We start from the raw sequence: 15776 nt of genomic DNA on the forward strand, positions 1-15776 counted from the left end.
TCTGAAGCACCTTGTCACACCGTCAGGGTAAACTCAAATCAAATCAAAGTTTATTTGTCACGTGCGCCAAATACAACAGGTGTAGACCTTACAGGGAAATGCTTACTTACAGGCTCTAACCAATAGTGCAAAAAAAGGTCATGTTTTGGCTAATTTCAGTGGTATCTCTCTTCCCATGATCATTTCCTGGACTGTTATGGTATCATGAGTTGTGACAGTTGTATTAGAAGTCGTAGTAAAGGAACTGGGTTACACCCTTATCTGCAAGATTAGGATTTGGCTGGTGTAATGGACCCACTACTATTTATTAACATCTCCTAATGCAAAGAACATGGAGTCCTCCTCTCTAGAGTCTAAGACGAAGATAAGTGAGTCCTAATCAGCATCTTACCTAAGGCTGGAAATGTAACGAATGTCTTAATTATGCCTATATTTTGCATGAGGATGAGGCAATTAATATGAAGGAACAGTTTGTGCCACATGCCGTTTGGAGGAGCAAATTTGCTGTTTATAATCTGTTTTAAATTCAAATCATGTCCTCTGAGCAGGGTTAATTGGACACGTAGAAATTGTTTCTGATTAGTGTGATATTAAACATACTGACCTACACTTCCGTTCAAAAGGTTGGGGTCACTTAGAAATGTCCTTGTTTTTGAAAGATAAGCTATTTTTTTGTCCATCAAGATAACATCAAATTGATCAGAAATACAGTGTTAATGTTGTAGGCAGATTTTGGCCTTCTAGGCCTGTGTAGATATTCCATAATAAATCCACCGTTTCCAGCCACAATAGTCATTTAAAACATTAACAATGTCTACACTGTATTTCTGATCAATTTGATGTTATTTTAATGGACAAAACATTTGCTTTTCTTTCGAAAACAAGGACATTTCTAAGTGACCCCAAACTTTTGAATGGTAGTGTAGGTGACCCTCTACTGTACCCACCTACATGTCTCCATTAGAATAACTGTTTTCATTTCAAAGGAAACCCATACATATGAGTTCAAAGGAAACCCATACATATGAGTTCCCCTTGAGCTGAACACAATTAAGTGTCAACAACGGGAGTATGACTAAACTAAGGCTAAAGCCACAACGGTAGGATCAAAACAGGACCAAAACAGGACCAAAACAGGACCAAAACAGGACCAAAACAGGACCAAAACAGGACCAAAACAGGACCAAAACAGGACCAAAACAGGACCAAAACAATCCTCTTTGAGGATGACCATCTCCATCTCATATGTGGGTCAGATCAGTTTGTTGTTGAAAAATTAATTAATGCTTCCTTTCATTTCTCCCTCCTCACCTCTTATCAGAACTGACACAGGACAGGGCATGCTTCTAGTGTCTGCCACGTGCTCCACTGCTACAGTACAGCACACAATGTCCACACACACCTTAGGAGCGGAAGCAGGCCAGAGAAACAGAATTACCCAGCAGTTTTTCAATATCAATTCCATATCTAGATATGTCAACAGCTATCCCTCTCTGTGAGCTGACAGCGAACTCCTACTTACGATCTGTGTAATCATAGCCATAATGACAGGGCTATTACTAAGGCGGTGCTTGGCCAATTGTGATAGCTAAATTATTCTTCACAATCACAGGCATTCTCATTCCCAGAGACCCAAAACCCTTAAATGTTTTGAAATATTTTGATTTCTGAGCCGATTATAAGCTGACTTGAGGCACACAAACATATCTCAACATAATGTCCAAACTATTTTCTTTTTACTCTGGGGTATTCATCAATACGCCTCATTTGGTCTGGCTGATAAAGAGTGTGTACTCTCTTGTGTAAGACTTGTGTGCCATTGCTATTAGCCTAATTCTAGTCCCAATGGTAAATAATATGTCTTGTTTGTTTTGTACCCTAAAGAAATACACTATAACGCAAGCACGTTTCCCATTACAGCTGGCTGGTGCATCACCCCATCATAAGTGTCTATACTTAGCCACAGAGCCAAGACCCTTCATGGAGAGCTAGCCCTGCTGATCCAACCTGCTGACCCAACCACCCTGCCTGCCTGCCTGCCTGCCTGCCTGCCTGCCTGCCTGCCTGCCTGCCTGCCTGCCTGCCTGCCTGCCTGCCTGCCTGCCTGCCTGCCTGCCTGCCTGCCTGCCTGCCTTCCTGGCTCCTCTCCCCTTGTGTTTCTGGCCTGGTGTCAGTGACCCGATGGAAACAGCCCTGTGCTTGCCATCCCCCAGCACCCTGCACAGCAGTGAACAGTGCTGCTGATACCCCACCTCTTCCATATTAGCTGAGCGTCACACCACCGCTGTGCTGTCCTGCTCTCCGTAAGGACGTCATCACTGCTGCCTGTCAGCTGTCAGGCCTGACTGGGTGCACATGACTCAAGTTTCACTTGACATGGACCAGTGTTGTCGTGACAAACCACTTGAGTTTTTATTTGGTGTAGTGACATGGTATTTGAAAGAGAACATTCCCTACAGGGTTTGAACTGTTGTCATTGATTGAACATGTGCTATTACATACTGTACATTTGAACTTGTGTTCTGTAAAGTGTGACTGTCCATTTTTGGAAGCTTTGAGGGCAATCCTGGTATTTCAAACAATTATACTGGGCATTGTGGGCACGTTTATATATTTTTATTGTGTGGTCTAGTTCCCAGTAGGAATGAAAAAAAGCACCAGGTAATTCTAGTACAACTATTAAAAAGAATCAACTTCAAATGTTAGTAAATGATTCAGTTACTAGGACTCCTACAATAGTTGTACATATCCATTACAAAAAAAAAAATATATATATATATTTATATATATATATATATAAATATATGTATATATATATATACATCCTATCATCTCTTCCCTCTGCTCAAACCTTCTCCAACCTATCTCCTGATTCTGCCTCCTCAACCCTCCTCTCCTCCCTTTCTGCATCCTTTGACTCTCTATGTCCCCTATCTTCCAGGCCGGCTCGGTCCTCCCCTCCCGCTCCGTGGCTTGACGACTCATTGCGAGCTCACAGAACAGGGCTCCGGGCAGCTGAGCGGAAATGGAGGAAAACTCGCCTCCCTGCGGACCTGGCATCCTTTCGCTCCCTCCTCTCTACATTTTCCTCCTCTGTCTCTGCTGCTAAAACCACTTTCTACCACTCTAAATTTCAAGCATCTGCCTCTAACCCTAGGAAGCTCTTTGCCACCTTCTCCTCCCTCCTGAATCCTCCTCCCCCTCCCCCCTCCTCCCTCTCTGCAGATGACTTCGTCAACCATTTTGAAAAGAAGGTCGACGACATCCGATCCTCGTTTGCTACGTCAAACGACACTGCTGGTTCTGCTCACACTGCCCTACCCTGTGCTCTGACCTCTTTCTCCCCTCTCTCTCCAGATGAAATCTCGCGTCTTGTGACGGCCGGCCGCCCAACAACCTGCCCGCTCGACCCTATCCCCTCCTCTCTTCTCCAGACCATTTCCGGAGACCTTCTCCCTTACCTCACCTCGCTCATCAACTTATCCCTGACCGTTGGCTACGTCCCTTCCGTCTTCAAGAGAGCGAGAGTTGCACCCCTTCTGAAAAAACCTACACTCGATCCCTCCGATGTTAACAACTACAGACCAGTATCCCTTCTTTCTTTTCTCTCCAAAACTCTTGAACGTGCCGTCCTTGGTCAGCTCTCCCGCTATCTCTCTCAGAATGACCTTCTTGATCCAAATCAGTCAGGTTTCAAGACTAGTCATTCAACTGAGACTGCTCTTCTCTGTATCACGGAGGCGCTCCGCACCGCTAAAGCTAACTCTCTCTCCTCTGCGCTCATCCTTCTAGACCTATCGGCTGCCTTCGATACTGTGAACCATCAGATCCTCCTCTCCACTCTCTCCGAGTTGGGCATCTCTGGCGCGGCCCACGCTTGGATTGCGTCCTACCTGACAGGTCGCTCCTACCAGGTGGCGTGGCGAGAATCTGTCTCCTCACCACGCGCTCTCACCACTGGTGTCCCCCAGGGCTCTGTTCTAGGCCCTCTCCTATTCTCGCTATACACCAAGTCACTTGGCTCTGTCATAACCTCACATGGTCTCTCCTATCATTGCTATGCAGACGACACACAATTAATCTTCTCCTTTCCCCCTTCTGATGACCAGGTGGCGAATCTCATCTCTGCATGTCTGGCAGACATATCAGTGTGGATGACTGATCACCACCTCAAGCTGAACTTCGGCAAGACGGAGCTGCTCTTCCTCCCGGGGAAGGACTGCCCGTTCCATGATCTCGCCATCACGGTTGACAACTCCATTGTGTCCTCCTCCCAGAGCGCTAAGAACCTTGGCGTGATCCTGGACAACACCCTGTCGTTCTCAACTAACATCAAGGCGGTGGCCCGTTCCTGTAGGTTCATGCTCTACAACATCCGCAGATTACGACCCTGCCTCACACAGGAAGCGGCGCAGGTCCTAATCCAGGCACTTGTCATCTCCCGTCTGGATTACTGCAACTCGCTGTTGGCTGGGCTCCCTGCCTGTGCCATTAAACCCCTACAACTCATCCAGAACGCCGCAGCCCGTCTAGTGTTCAACCTTCCCAAGTTCTCTCACGTCACCCCGCTCCTCCGCTCTCTCCACTGGCTTCCAGTTGAAGCTCGCATCCGCTACAAGACCATGGTGCTTGCCTACGGAGCTGTGAGGGGAACGGCACCTCAGTACCTCCAGGCTCTGATCAGGCCCTACACCCAAATAAGGGCACTGCGTTCATCCACCTCTGGCCTGCTCGTCTCCCTACCACTGAGGAAGTACAGTTCCCGCTCAGCCCAGTCAAAACTGTTCGCTGCTCTGGCTCCCCAATGGTGGAACAAACTCCCTCACGACGCCAGGACAGCGGAGTCAATCACCACCTTCCGGAGACACCTGAAACCCCACCTCTTTAAGGAATACTTAGGATAGGATAAAGTAATCCTTCTCACCCCCCCCCCCCCTTAAAATATTTAGATTCACTATTGTAAAGTGGCTGTTCCACTGGATGTCATAAGGTGAATGCACCAATTTGTAAGTCGCTCTGGATAAGAGCGTCTGCTAAATGACTTAAATGTAAATGTAAATGTATATTAAACCTTTATTTAACTAGGCAAGTCAGTTAAGAACAAATTCTCATTTTCAATGGCGGCCTAGGAACTGCCTTGTTCAGGGGCAGAATGTCAGATTATTACCTTATCGGCTCTGGGATTCGATCTTACAACCTTTCGGTTACTATTATTATTATTATTATTATTATTATTACTACCTGCGTGGTTCTGCGCATGCTTAGTTACTAAGCATGCATGGTGATTTGGGCTGATCTGACAGGAATACGGCCAAAAACAGTACGGAAGACGTACAGCTCGTTTAGGAGTTCACCTTTCAACATACCATTTGCTCACTTATTTTCTTGATCAGTTGAAGTAATATTTTGGAAGAAATGTGCTAGAATTAGCTGGTTGTAGATCGACTTTCGGAAAACGGTATGAAAAATTTTCTTCAATGGTGAAACATCCCTTTAACCCTGAGGTCATAGAACTTTGTATGGCAGAAATCCATCTGCAGAGTCAAAACAGTTCAGTTTAGGAAGAAGCCAATACACTACCAACACCACCAACTCAACTCTCTCCACTAAGACAGACATTTACTGTCAGACTGTTTTAGAAGTTGTCAACTCGTACTGACACTCAAGTTTGTATGATTGACTTTTCCTAATGGTGGTCTGTATTTACAGAAAGCCTCGCCACTGTCGAGGACAAGAGATCATTTGACCTGAGATCCAAAATAATTACCTTCATTATTGCAATTTTAAATCATTTTGTTTAATGGCTTCCAATAAACACTTGAATTTCAGTTGGAGCCTGATTTCCTTACAGTCACGTCCTGCGGCCTACGGGTGTGGCAGCCCACTTAATACCCACACTGCTTCTGGACAGAGACACCAGTCAACCTGGCACTCACAGTCTGTCTTTCAGAACTTCTAGGGCTGCAGGGCTGCATCATGAATGGTACTCCACCCCATTTCTCAAACCCCACAATCTCTCTTAAGTACTGCAATGATATCGGAAACATTTGCATGTTCAATGTGTCAACTAATGCATTTGCAACTTATACAAGTGGTTCTATTCTAATAATGTTCAAATTCTAAAAATAGTTTTTTGTTCAGCTTGTTCACCATCTGGAGAATGCTTCATAGTCACGTGCATGTTACTTGTACAGTATGAGTATGTCCCCATACATTCAGATGAAATCCATAGTTTGATCAACCCTAATCAGATAATGAAGTATACGCTGAGTGTACAAAACATGAAAAACACCTGCTCTTTCCATGACATAGACTGAACCTTATTGATGTCACTTGTTAAATCCACTTCAATCAGTGCAGATGAAGGGGATGAGACAGAATAAAGAAGGATTTTTAAATTCAGATCACATGTGAGGTTGAAATAATGTCATTCTCCTTACGTGCAAAGATGGTGTTAACATGTTGCAGTAGCAATGTTTCCTCCAGTGGAATTAGGTTGACCACAAGCCCAAATGCAGGACAAGGAAACAATTTTTGCAGGACATTGTGGACAGAATAATTTTTCGGGTGGCAGGTTAATGAATCACATTCAAATGGCTGTATGAAGTTCACTGCCTGTTAAAGAGGCAATCCTTAGTTGCACCACACATTTCTGGACTTAGAAATGAATGATATGAACCCATTGATTCTTGAAGAATATAACGTATAATTCCCTTATGAGCTTAGTACAACTGTTGTACCCCATCAGAACCTAAAATAAAAGCTTGCATCCCTATGGTTGCATTTCTTCAGCACCATCCCTCAGCTTTTTACAGAAACTGTGGTGTGGAAAAATAGTGTTTTTAGATGGTGCAATCCTCTAGTGAGTGAGTTACATTTGTACCATTATTATCAAGCAAATCAAAAGATAACACAATTATTAGTATTGCAAACACAAATAATTATATTCAAAGTGAAACATAAACCCAAAAGTATTGGTGGCAAAACTAAATATTGCAAGGAAATAATGTTAATGTGAATCATTTTTGTGGCATGGTAAATGTGCAACCAGAGGGTAAACAAATTCTAGACCACCTTTACTCCACACACAAAGACAAATACAAAGCTCTCCCTCGCCCTCCATTTGGCAAATCTGACCATAATCCTATCCTCCTGATTCCTGCTTACAAGCAAAAAATTAAAGCAGGAAGCACCAGTGACTCAGTCCATAAAAACGTGGTCAGATGAAGCAGATGCTAAACTACTGGACTCTTTTGCTAGCACAGACTGGAATGTGTTGCGGGATTCCTCCAATGGCATTGAGGAGTACACCACATCAATAAGTGCATCGATGAGTGCATAGCCCAACCAGAAGCCATGGATTACAGGCAACATTCACACTGAGCTAAAGGATAGAGCTGCCACTTTCAAGGAGCGGGACTCTAACCCGGAAGCTTATAAGAAATCCTGCTATGCCCTCTGATGAACCGTCAAACAGGCAATGCGTCAATACAGGACTAAGATTGAATCATACTACAGCGGCTCCGACACTCATCGGATGTGGCACTATTTGCAAACTATTACAGACTACAAAGGGAAGCACAGCCGAGAGCTGCCCAGTGACATGAGCCTACCAGACGAGCTAAATAACTTCTATGCTCGCTTTGAGGCAAGTAACACTGAAACATGCACGAGAGCATCAGCTGTTCTGGACGACTGTGTGATCACGCTCTCCGCAACCAATGTGATTAAGACCTTTCAACAGGTCAACATTCACAAGACCACAGGGTCAGACAGATTACCAGGACATGTACTCCGAGCATGCGCTGACCAACTAGGAAGTGTCATCACTGACATTTTCAACTTCTCCCTGTCTGAGTCTATAATACCAACATGTTTCAAGCAGACCACCATAGTCCCTGTGCCTAAGAACACTAGGGTAACCTAGCTACTGACAAGTAGCACTAACCTCTGTAGCCATGAAATGCTTTGAAACGCTGGTCATGGCTCACATCAATATCATTATCCAAGAAACCTAGAACCACTCCAATTTGCATACCGCCCCAACAGATCCACAAAGTTAACTCTGCTGCAGAGGACACGTTCATTAGCGTTAACTGCTCCTCAGATTGCAGCCCAAATAAATACTTCACGGAGTTCAAGTAACAGACATGTAACATCTCAACATCAATTGTTCAGGGGAGACTGTGTGAATCAGGCCTTCATGGCCAAATTGCTGCATAGAAACCACTACTGGAGGACACCAATAAGAAGAAGAGACTTGTGGAAATCTGTCCTTTGGTCTGATGAGTTCACATTTGAGATTTTTGGTTCCAATCACCGTGTCTTTGTGAGACTCAGTGTAGGTGAACGGATGATCTCTGCATGTGTTGTTCCCATTGTGAAGCATGGAGGAGGTGTGATGGTGTGGGGGTGCTATGCTGGTGACACTGTCTGTGATTTATTTAGAATACAAGGCACACTTAACCAGCATGGCTACCACAGCATTCTGCAGCGATATGCCATCCCATCTGGTTTGAGCTTAGTGGGGCTATCATTTCTTTTTCAACAGGACAATGACCCAGTTGTGTAAGGGCTATTTGACCAAGAAGGAGAGTGATGGAGTGCTGCATCAGATGATTCTGGCCTCCTCTCGACCTCAACCTAATTGAGATGGTTTGGGATGAGTTGGACCGCAGAGTGAAGGAAAACCAGCGATACAAGCACTGAGCATATGGGGAAACTCCAAGACTGTTGGAAAAGCATTCCAGGTGAAGCTGGTTGAGAGAATGGCAGAGTGTGTAAAGCTGTCATCAAGGCAAAGGGTGCCTACTTTGAAGAAACTAAAATCTAAAATATATTTGGATTTGTTTAACACTTTTTTGGCTACTACATGATTCCATATGTGTTATTTCATAGCTTTAATATCTTCACTATTATTTCACAATGTGGAAAATAGTACAAATAAAGAAAAACCCTTGAATGAGTAGGGGTGTCCGAACTTTTGATGGTACTGTATATACTGTATGTATATTATTCACATGACATTTTTTAGGTGATTTGTTCATAAGTATGTTCACACATGTTGAAAACATCTTCTCCCGTTTTCATGTGTTTGTTTTTGTAAGGGTCTGACTTTTTGTGATATCCTCGTCACTTTTTGAAAATGCATGCATTGTGTGTATATGTTTTTATAACTGGCAAATAAAATGAATCAATCAATTCAAGGTGCAGCTGTGTAGAAGGTAAAGGGCATTTGCAGATACTGCAGATTTTCAGTCTTATAAAGTATAGGTATATAACCTCTTTGATCTGCTGTCAAGCATGCTTACAGTAATAAGCTCACACTAGTGATGGGAGGCACGGATCTGGACCACATCTGATTGCTGACTGTTTGATTAAACCTCAAGTTGCCTGGGAGTGCTGAGAACACCTTACTAAAGCAATAATGAACGAGAGAGGGCATGTGTTACTGTGATTATTAGCACAACGTGATGTGTTCGCCAGGTTCAAGATAAGAGGGTTGACAACTGAAGTATGTTAGTTTTTACAAATACATTTACGCATCAATGAAGTGAAAATGACAAAACGAATTGGCTGTGCTGTGTGTTGTTATATGAGCTTTGGGTGGACCTGATGAACTCCTTTGGTTAGAACACTTCCCCCCCCACTCCACAAATACACACTACCTCATCATAGACACACACACATCAACGCACACCAACACACATTGGGGAGAGTGGGGTAAGTTGAGACTTTATTTTTACATTCAGCATCTCTACGCCAAGGGAAATATAGTATTATTTCTAACAAAGATAGCTACATATATTTCAGGATGTCGTGTATCCATGGAAACAATCCGAATTCATGTCAACATTACAGATTTTAATACATAGCTTGTCCAAAGAATGTGGTCTCTTCGCACAACTTACCCCGGGCATGGGGTAAATTGTGCATAGGGACATGGTGAGCCACCTTGGGGTAAGTGGGTGATGGTGTCCTGTGACAGTGGGGGATGGTGCTGGTACGGTCCATAGGTCAAAGTTGAGTTCATGGAATGCGGGGTTGGTATGTTGTATATCTTAAATGTATGCCCACATTCAGACATACAGATATACTGAACAGATATCTCTGTTCAATATCACGTACCTTTCCATTTCTTGAACAGTGCCCTGGGACAGGGATGTTGTTTTGATGTGCAAATTCGTAGGTAAGTTCTCTGCATTTGAGACCATGAAACTGGTCCAAACGGGTCCATCTTGATATGTTTAGTAAGTTAAGGCCCCGTGTCATCAGATGAGACCTTGTGTGCCTCTGCTACTCTGTCATAACCTCTCTTTCACATAGGTACATGTTCATAATATGTTTTGTCAATGTACGTCTTCAGTATCATTCAGACTATCTTTACCTTTCTTGCTCCTGCTCTAATAGACTTCTTCCCGGCTCTCACTTCCTTTGCTGCTAGACCCGTGCTTGTTTTCGGGTTTGTACACACTGCTCATGAGGATGTCTGCTCTGTACAATAACACATTCCCTTCATATGCATGACACATTGAAAAAATACTGTGCATAGTATGGATGAAAATGTAATCATCACGTGCATGGTGGCCATTAGCTCAACTTAACCCAAGGCAAACATTTTGACTTTATATGTCCACACTGCTACAATGATGCACTTTCAGGCTAAGTTTAGGACCTCATATTGTAGCTTATAGAGACCCCAACTGATGTATAAAATAATCTTGAAACAATCTACTTTGGTTTAGATACAAGCTTCACGAAACCTACAGTATAACACAATACATTGATTTGACTTGATGAAAATCCGTTTTTTTGGATCTAACTTTTTCCATGTGGCTTGTTCCTTCACAGACTCCATGAAATGATTACCTCTTCCTAAATGGTCACATTACTCATTTTGTGTATGGTTTCCTAGATATAAGGGATGGCTCAACTAACACGTTGGCTCATCTTACCTCACTCTCCCCACTGTAAACATTCTAGGTTCTATGAAAAAAGCCATTGTTACCAGTATATTTTCCACTAAATATTCAACTCTGTACTGTGCAAACAGGAAGCTCCACAGGAAGCTACTTGCCTTAATTCTTGAAAGTATGGAAAGAGAATAAGCCTTTTAGAACTATGGTTCCTTGGACCACAAGAGAAAAGTGCATAAAAATGAAATGGCTTAAGAGGAATATTTTTCATAGAATACATAAATGCTTAAGATAGATGTGAAGACACTTTGATAGTCCATAAATATGTTTAGATAGAATATCCTACAGGTATGTGAACTATTAGACCAGTCAGGAACAGTCAACACTATGTGGTAGAACAGGCCAAAACAACCCAGCTGTGAAAGTTGTGGGTATTTTTAAAGGTCTCCTGATGTTCTAAGGTGTGTGTACAATGGGGGGGATTCCGACCCAAGTTAAGCACATGTAAATAGACGTAATTCCCTTATTATGTACTTTTCTCTCTACGCGTATTCTGACCTTGAATTTAAGCATGAGAATAGCATGCTATTCAGCCGCTATATGCATGTTTTTAGGCCTATATTTTGAAATAATTGGTCTCTAATAATTTGAACCGTTCTCGCCATATATTCAAATGAAGGGTATACCAAATTTAAAGGGATGGCTTTAGATACATGTACTAAAAACCCCATTGAATGAAAACTCCACAAGAGTTTGCTGTTGGCCAGCAAGTGGGAGGGTTTTCAATGGTTGAGTTAAATTTATTCAGCACGCGCAATGGAACCAGCTACTAAGAATTGCATAGGAAAGGCTTACAGTTCCTAAGTCTGAATCGGCCCCTAAAAGCGTAAGCAGTGTAGGAGTGCCTGTGGTGAATATGTTCAACTCTACCTTGTGATTTCCGTGCATTCATAAGCCCGTAGGGCCGCTTTGAATGAGAAATTCTTCCTGTAAGGGTGTTGTGTTTCCAGGTTTTATGGCAGTCTAATGTTCCCTTTCAAAAGTGTGCTGGTAATTGACAGTAATTTTTTCTCTCCAAAAAGTTCTCTAAGTGTGTTTCTAACAATAATGTAGCTGCTGGCTCTCGGAGGCCATAAATAACTAGTGTATAAAATGTAGTGGAGTTCTTAAATCACAGTTGCCCCCCCCCGACAACCCCCCTTCCATCACCATTTGGGATCTCCAGTTCTTTTTTTCCCTCTACTTATTTCTCTCACTCACTCACTCATTCACTTAGGTTACTCCTTCTCAAATTGACCCTGTCTCTATGTTTTGCCTTCAGTTTCTGCGTCAGGGTCTTCCTAATATCTTGAGCTGTCTAATTGTAAAAAAAGAAATGCTGGCTCTCTGTCTTGTTTTGAAGATGTGTCATGTTTGAACCTGTTAAATTGTACTCTGTACTACTAAGTACATACCGTCATGACTGGCATACCACATCCCCCACAGCCCCCACGGGCTCTGGGGCCCCCCAAAAAACATGTTTTTTTTCTAGCACATGAATACGTCATAAGCCATGCCAAAAAAACTGAATTATTTTCTCTCAGCCTCATGAAAAAAATGTGTATAATAGCACTACATTAACTATAAAACTGCACAATTCTCACTCTGCCCCATGGCAAAATGCATAGAATTGCACGGAATTTGCTTTATTACATCAACTTTTTCTCTCAGCCTCATGACAAATTGTGTGTCTAGCAATGAACCCCCAGAAACTTGACAGAACTTGAAGAATTTTGAAAAGGATAATGTGCAAATATTGTACAATCCAGGTGTGCAAAGCTCTTAGAGAGTTGCCCAGAAAATACTCCAAAGGTGATTCTAACATGTATTGACTCAACGGTGTGAATAATGAGATAATTCTGTATTGAATTTTCAATTACATCTGCAAAAATGTATGGAAACATGCTTTAATTTTGTCTTTATGGGGCATTGTGTGTAAATGGGTGAGCTTTTTTATTTATTTAAATCCATTTTGAATTCAGGCTGTAACACAACAACATGTGGAATATCAATGAATACTTCCTGAAGGCACTGTATGTGACATTCATTGAAAGAGTGGTCTTTGGAATGCTAATCTTTTGAGGTGCTAGCTCAAAACAATACAGAACGTATTTTGAGGACAGGGAATAGCCATGCTCTGACTGACATTCTGACATGTTTACACTTGTGAATGGGCCTCTATCAGTCAGTCAGTCAGCAGTGGGGCCCCACTGGATGTGGTGGTGTGTGTGTGTGTGTGTGTGTGTGTGTGTGTGTGTGTGTGTGTGTGTGTGTGTGTGTGTGTGTGTGTGTGTGTGTGTGTGTGTGTGTGTGTGTGTGTGTGTGTGTGTGTGTGTGTGTGTGTGTGTGTGTGTGTGTGTGTGTGTGTGTGCACTCATTCACAGCGGGATACATGGGGGGGCAGGATAAAGGTGCAGAGTCATGACCGTAAAAATAAGCTGTTTATGGGGCCCATTTGGAAAGATGCCCGTATCCCTCCGGTCCTTCCCGTTGTGAAGGATGGGTACATGTTTTCCAGAATGACCATTCTCTTGTTGGAGAAATGGAGCATTGCAGTCTTCATTATCCTGATAACTTATTTACATCAACATGTCAGGACAGTAGCTACGTAGATATTACACAATTCCAAATATTTGACACGCACTTCCTAAAGAGCAGCACATTTGTATGAGAGTACATTCCGTATTTTTTGTGAATCCACACTGTCATCATCATCAATGCCTAGGCATATTCCAAAGATTGATACAAAACATGACTTTGCCACTCTGAGTCTTTAGGACTTCTCCTGAGGGGGGAAGGGGAGGCAGGGATTGATTTAGAGTGTTTATCCTAACCCTGAATATGGTTCTGGTGAAGGGAGGGAGACATTTGAAATGTGAGGAGTGATTATGCCATGGACCGTGACTGGGTGGGGGCTAGGTGGCCAAGCATAGACCCACAAACGAGAGGCAACAACAGTAGCTTCATCTGCCTTTTCTGTGAAAAAAAAACTAAACCTGAATTTAAAAACCCCCACTAAAGCTCTAAAAACAATAGCATCCACAGAAAGTACACTCCTGTCCCGGACGATGATTGAGACAGTCAGTCATTGTCCCACAATCTTAGCCCCAGCCATGCTTGTGTTTCCCTGTCCATCCCATGATCCCATGTTCCAGTTCCACCAGCCTGGGTGCTGGCAGCTAACAGCCAATCTCATCTGCCAAGTCTGATTAGATGTCTGATGAGATTGTGTTAATTGGGTTATGAGATCATTCCTTCACCCATCTGTTGGTCAAATACAGTAACTATGTAGTAAATGTATCCAGAACAGTCATTTTTTCCAATCTCATCTAATGTCCATAGGCTTCGGCGAACAGATGGGTGTTACCTGACATCTCTGTACTACTGTACTCAGCCAACAGGTCTGGCTGTGTGTAAATTACTTTCCCTGCAATGTTTCTGCATGAAAAGGTTAGAGGTCATTAAACCACCTTGAAAAAATAACTTCCTCGTGCCATTTCAAGCGGAAAAATGATTGACATGACGGGAAAATAAATAACAGAAACACAACACTAAAAACTTGCAAGTAACACTTACTTGGCTGAATCAAGAAACACTTTAAAAGTGTAAATGGAAACCCAATTAGTGCTAATGTGTATGAAATGGTTATCCATAGAGTTCAGGTTTAAGGTAAGGCATGTATATTTCTCCTCTCCTTTGCTTGTTAAAATGATGTGTAATGTCTTTGTGTAATGTTACAAAACAGTGGGTAATTCTCTACAGGTGTGCTGGCACACTGGCTGCGGTCCGCCTGGCTCAGTGTCTTTGTGTTGGATATTCAAACATAGATTAAATGATCAGAGCTTCCCTCAGGCGATGCAGGCTAATTACGCCAGGATAAAGGGGGCCAATATTTAGATCCTATTTTTCCTCAAGAAAGGGTAAGCTCTGCATGTGTTTATGAACTTGTAAAAGAAGGTAGATTATGGAGAAGAAAGCGTTTTTACTAACTTCTGACTGGCCATATATGATGTTTATGGATATTCCAAATGCTTTTTATTGAAAATAGTGGATCATTTCATTTATCAAACTTTTACTTTGGATTACTTCAAAAGTAATCTAGTGGATTTCTAATTCTCTGGCAATGCACACCTAAAGGAACATGAAACAGTTGTTTCGAAGCAAATGTGAACGGATCAGCTCATCGGAAACACCTTCATTCTTATGGCTGAGATCCCGTTAACGGGATCGACTTGACGACATCCAGTGAAAGTGCAGGGCGCCAAATTCAAACAACAAAAATATCATAATTAAAATTCCTCAAACATACAAGTATTTTACACCATTTTAAAGATACACTTGTTGTAAATCCAGCCACAGTGTCCGATTTCAAAAAGGCTTTACGTCGAAAGCACACCAAACGATTATGTTAGGTCCGTACCTAGTCACAGAAAAACACAGCCATTTTTCCAGCCAAAAATAGGAGTCATAAAAAGCAGAAATAGAGATATAATTAATCACTAACCTTTGATGATCATCAGATGACACTCATAGTGTCATGCAGGTGAAAGAGGACCCAAAAGCGACTTAACAGAAACAGAGTTTATTCAAGTCCAAACAGAAAACGACAAATCCTGAATCCTTAACAGGAAATGTCCAAACAGGGAATAACAGAAATCCTCTAGTCTGTAGAGGGGAATAACAGGAGAAGCGGCCACAGACTGCAGGTCGCTTCGGGTAGGCGCAGGCCGTAGCTGACGGAGACACCTGCTCACACGCAGCATCTGATGAAGGCAAAAACACGACAGGACAGGGCGATACACAATCACAGCACGGTGAATT

Source organism: Oncorhynchus gorbuscha, linkage group LG10 (genome assembly GCF_021184085.1).
Source record: "Oncorhynchus gorbuscha isolate QuinsamMale2020 ecotype Even-year linkage group LG10, OgorEven_v1.0, whole genome shotgun sequence".
NCBI classification, from domain to species: Eukaryota; Metazoa; Chordata; class Actinopteri; order Salmoniformes; family Salmonidae; genus Oncorhynchus; species Oncorhynchus gorbuscha.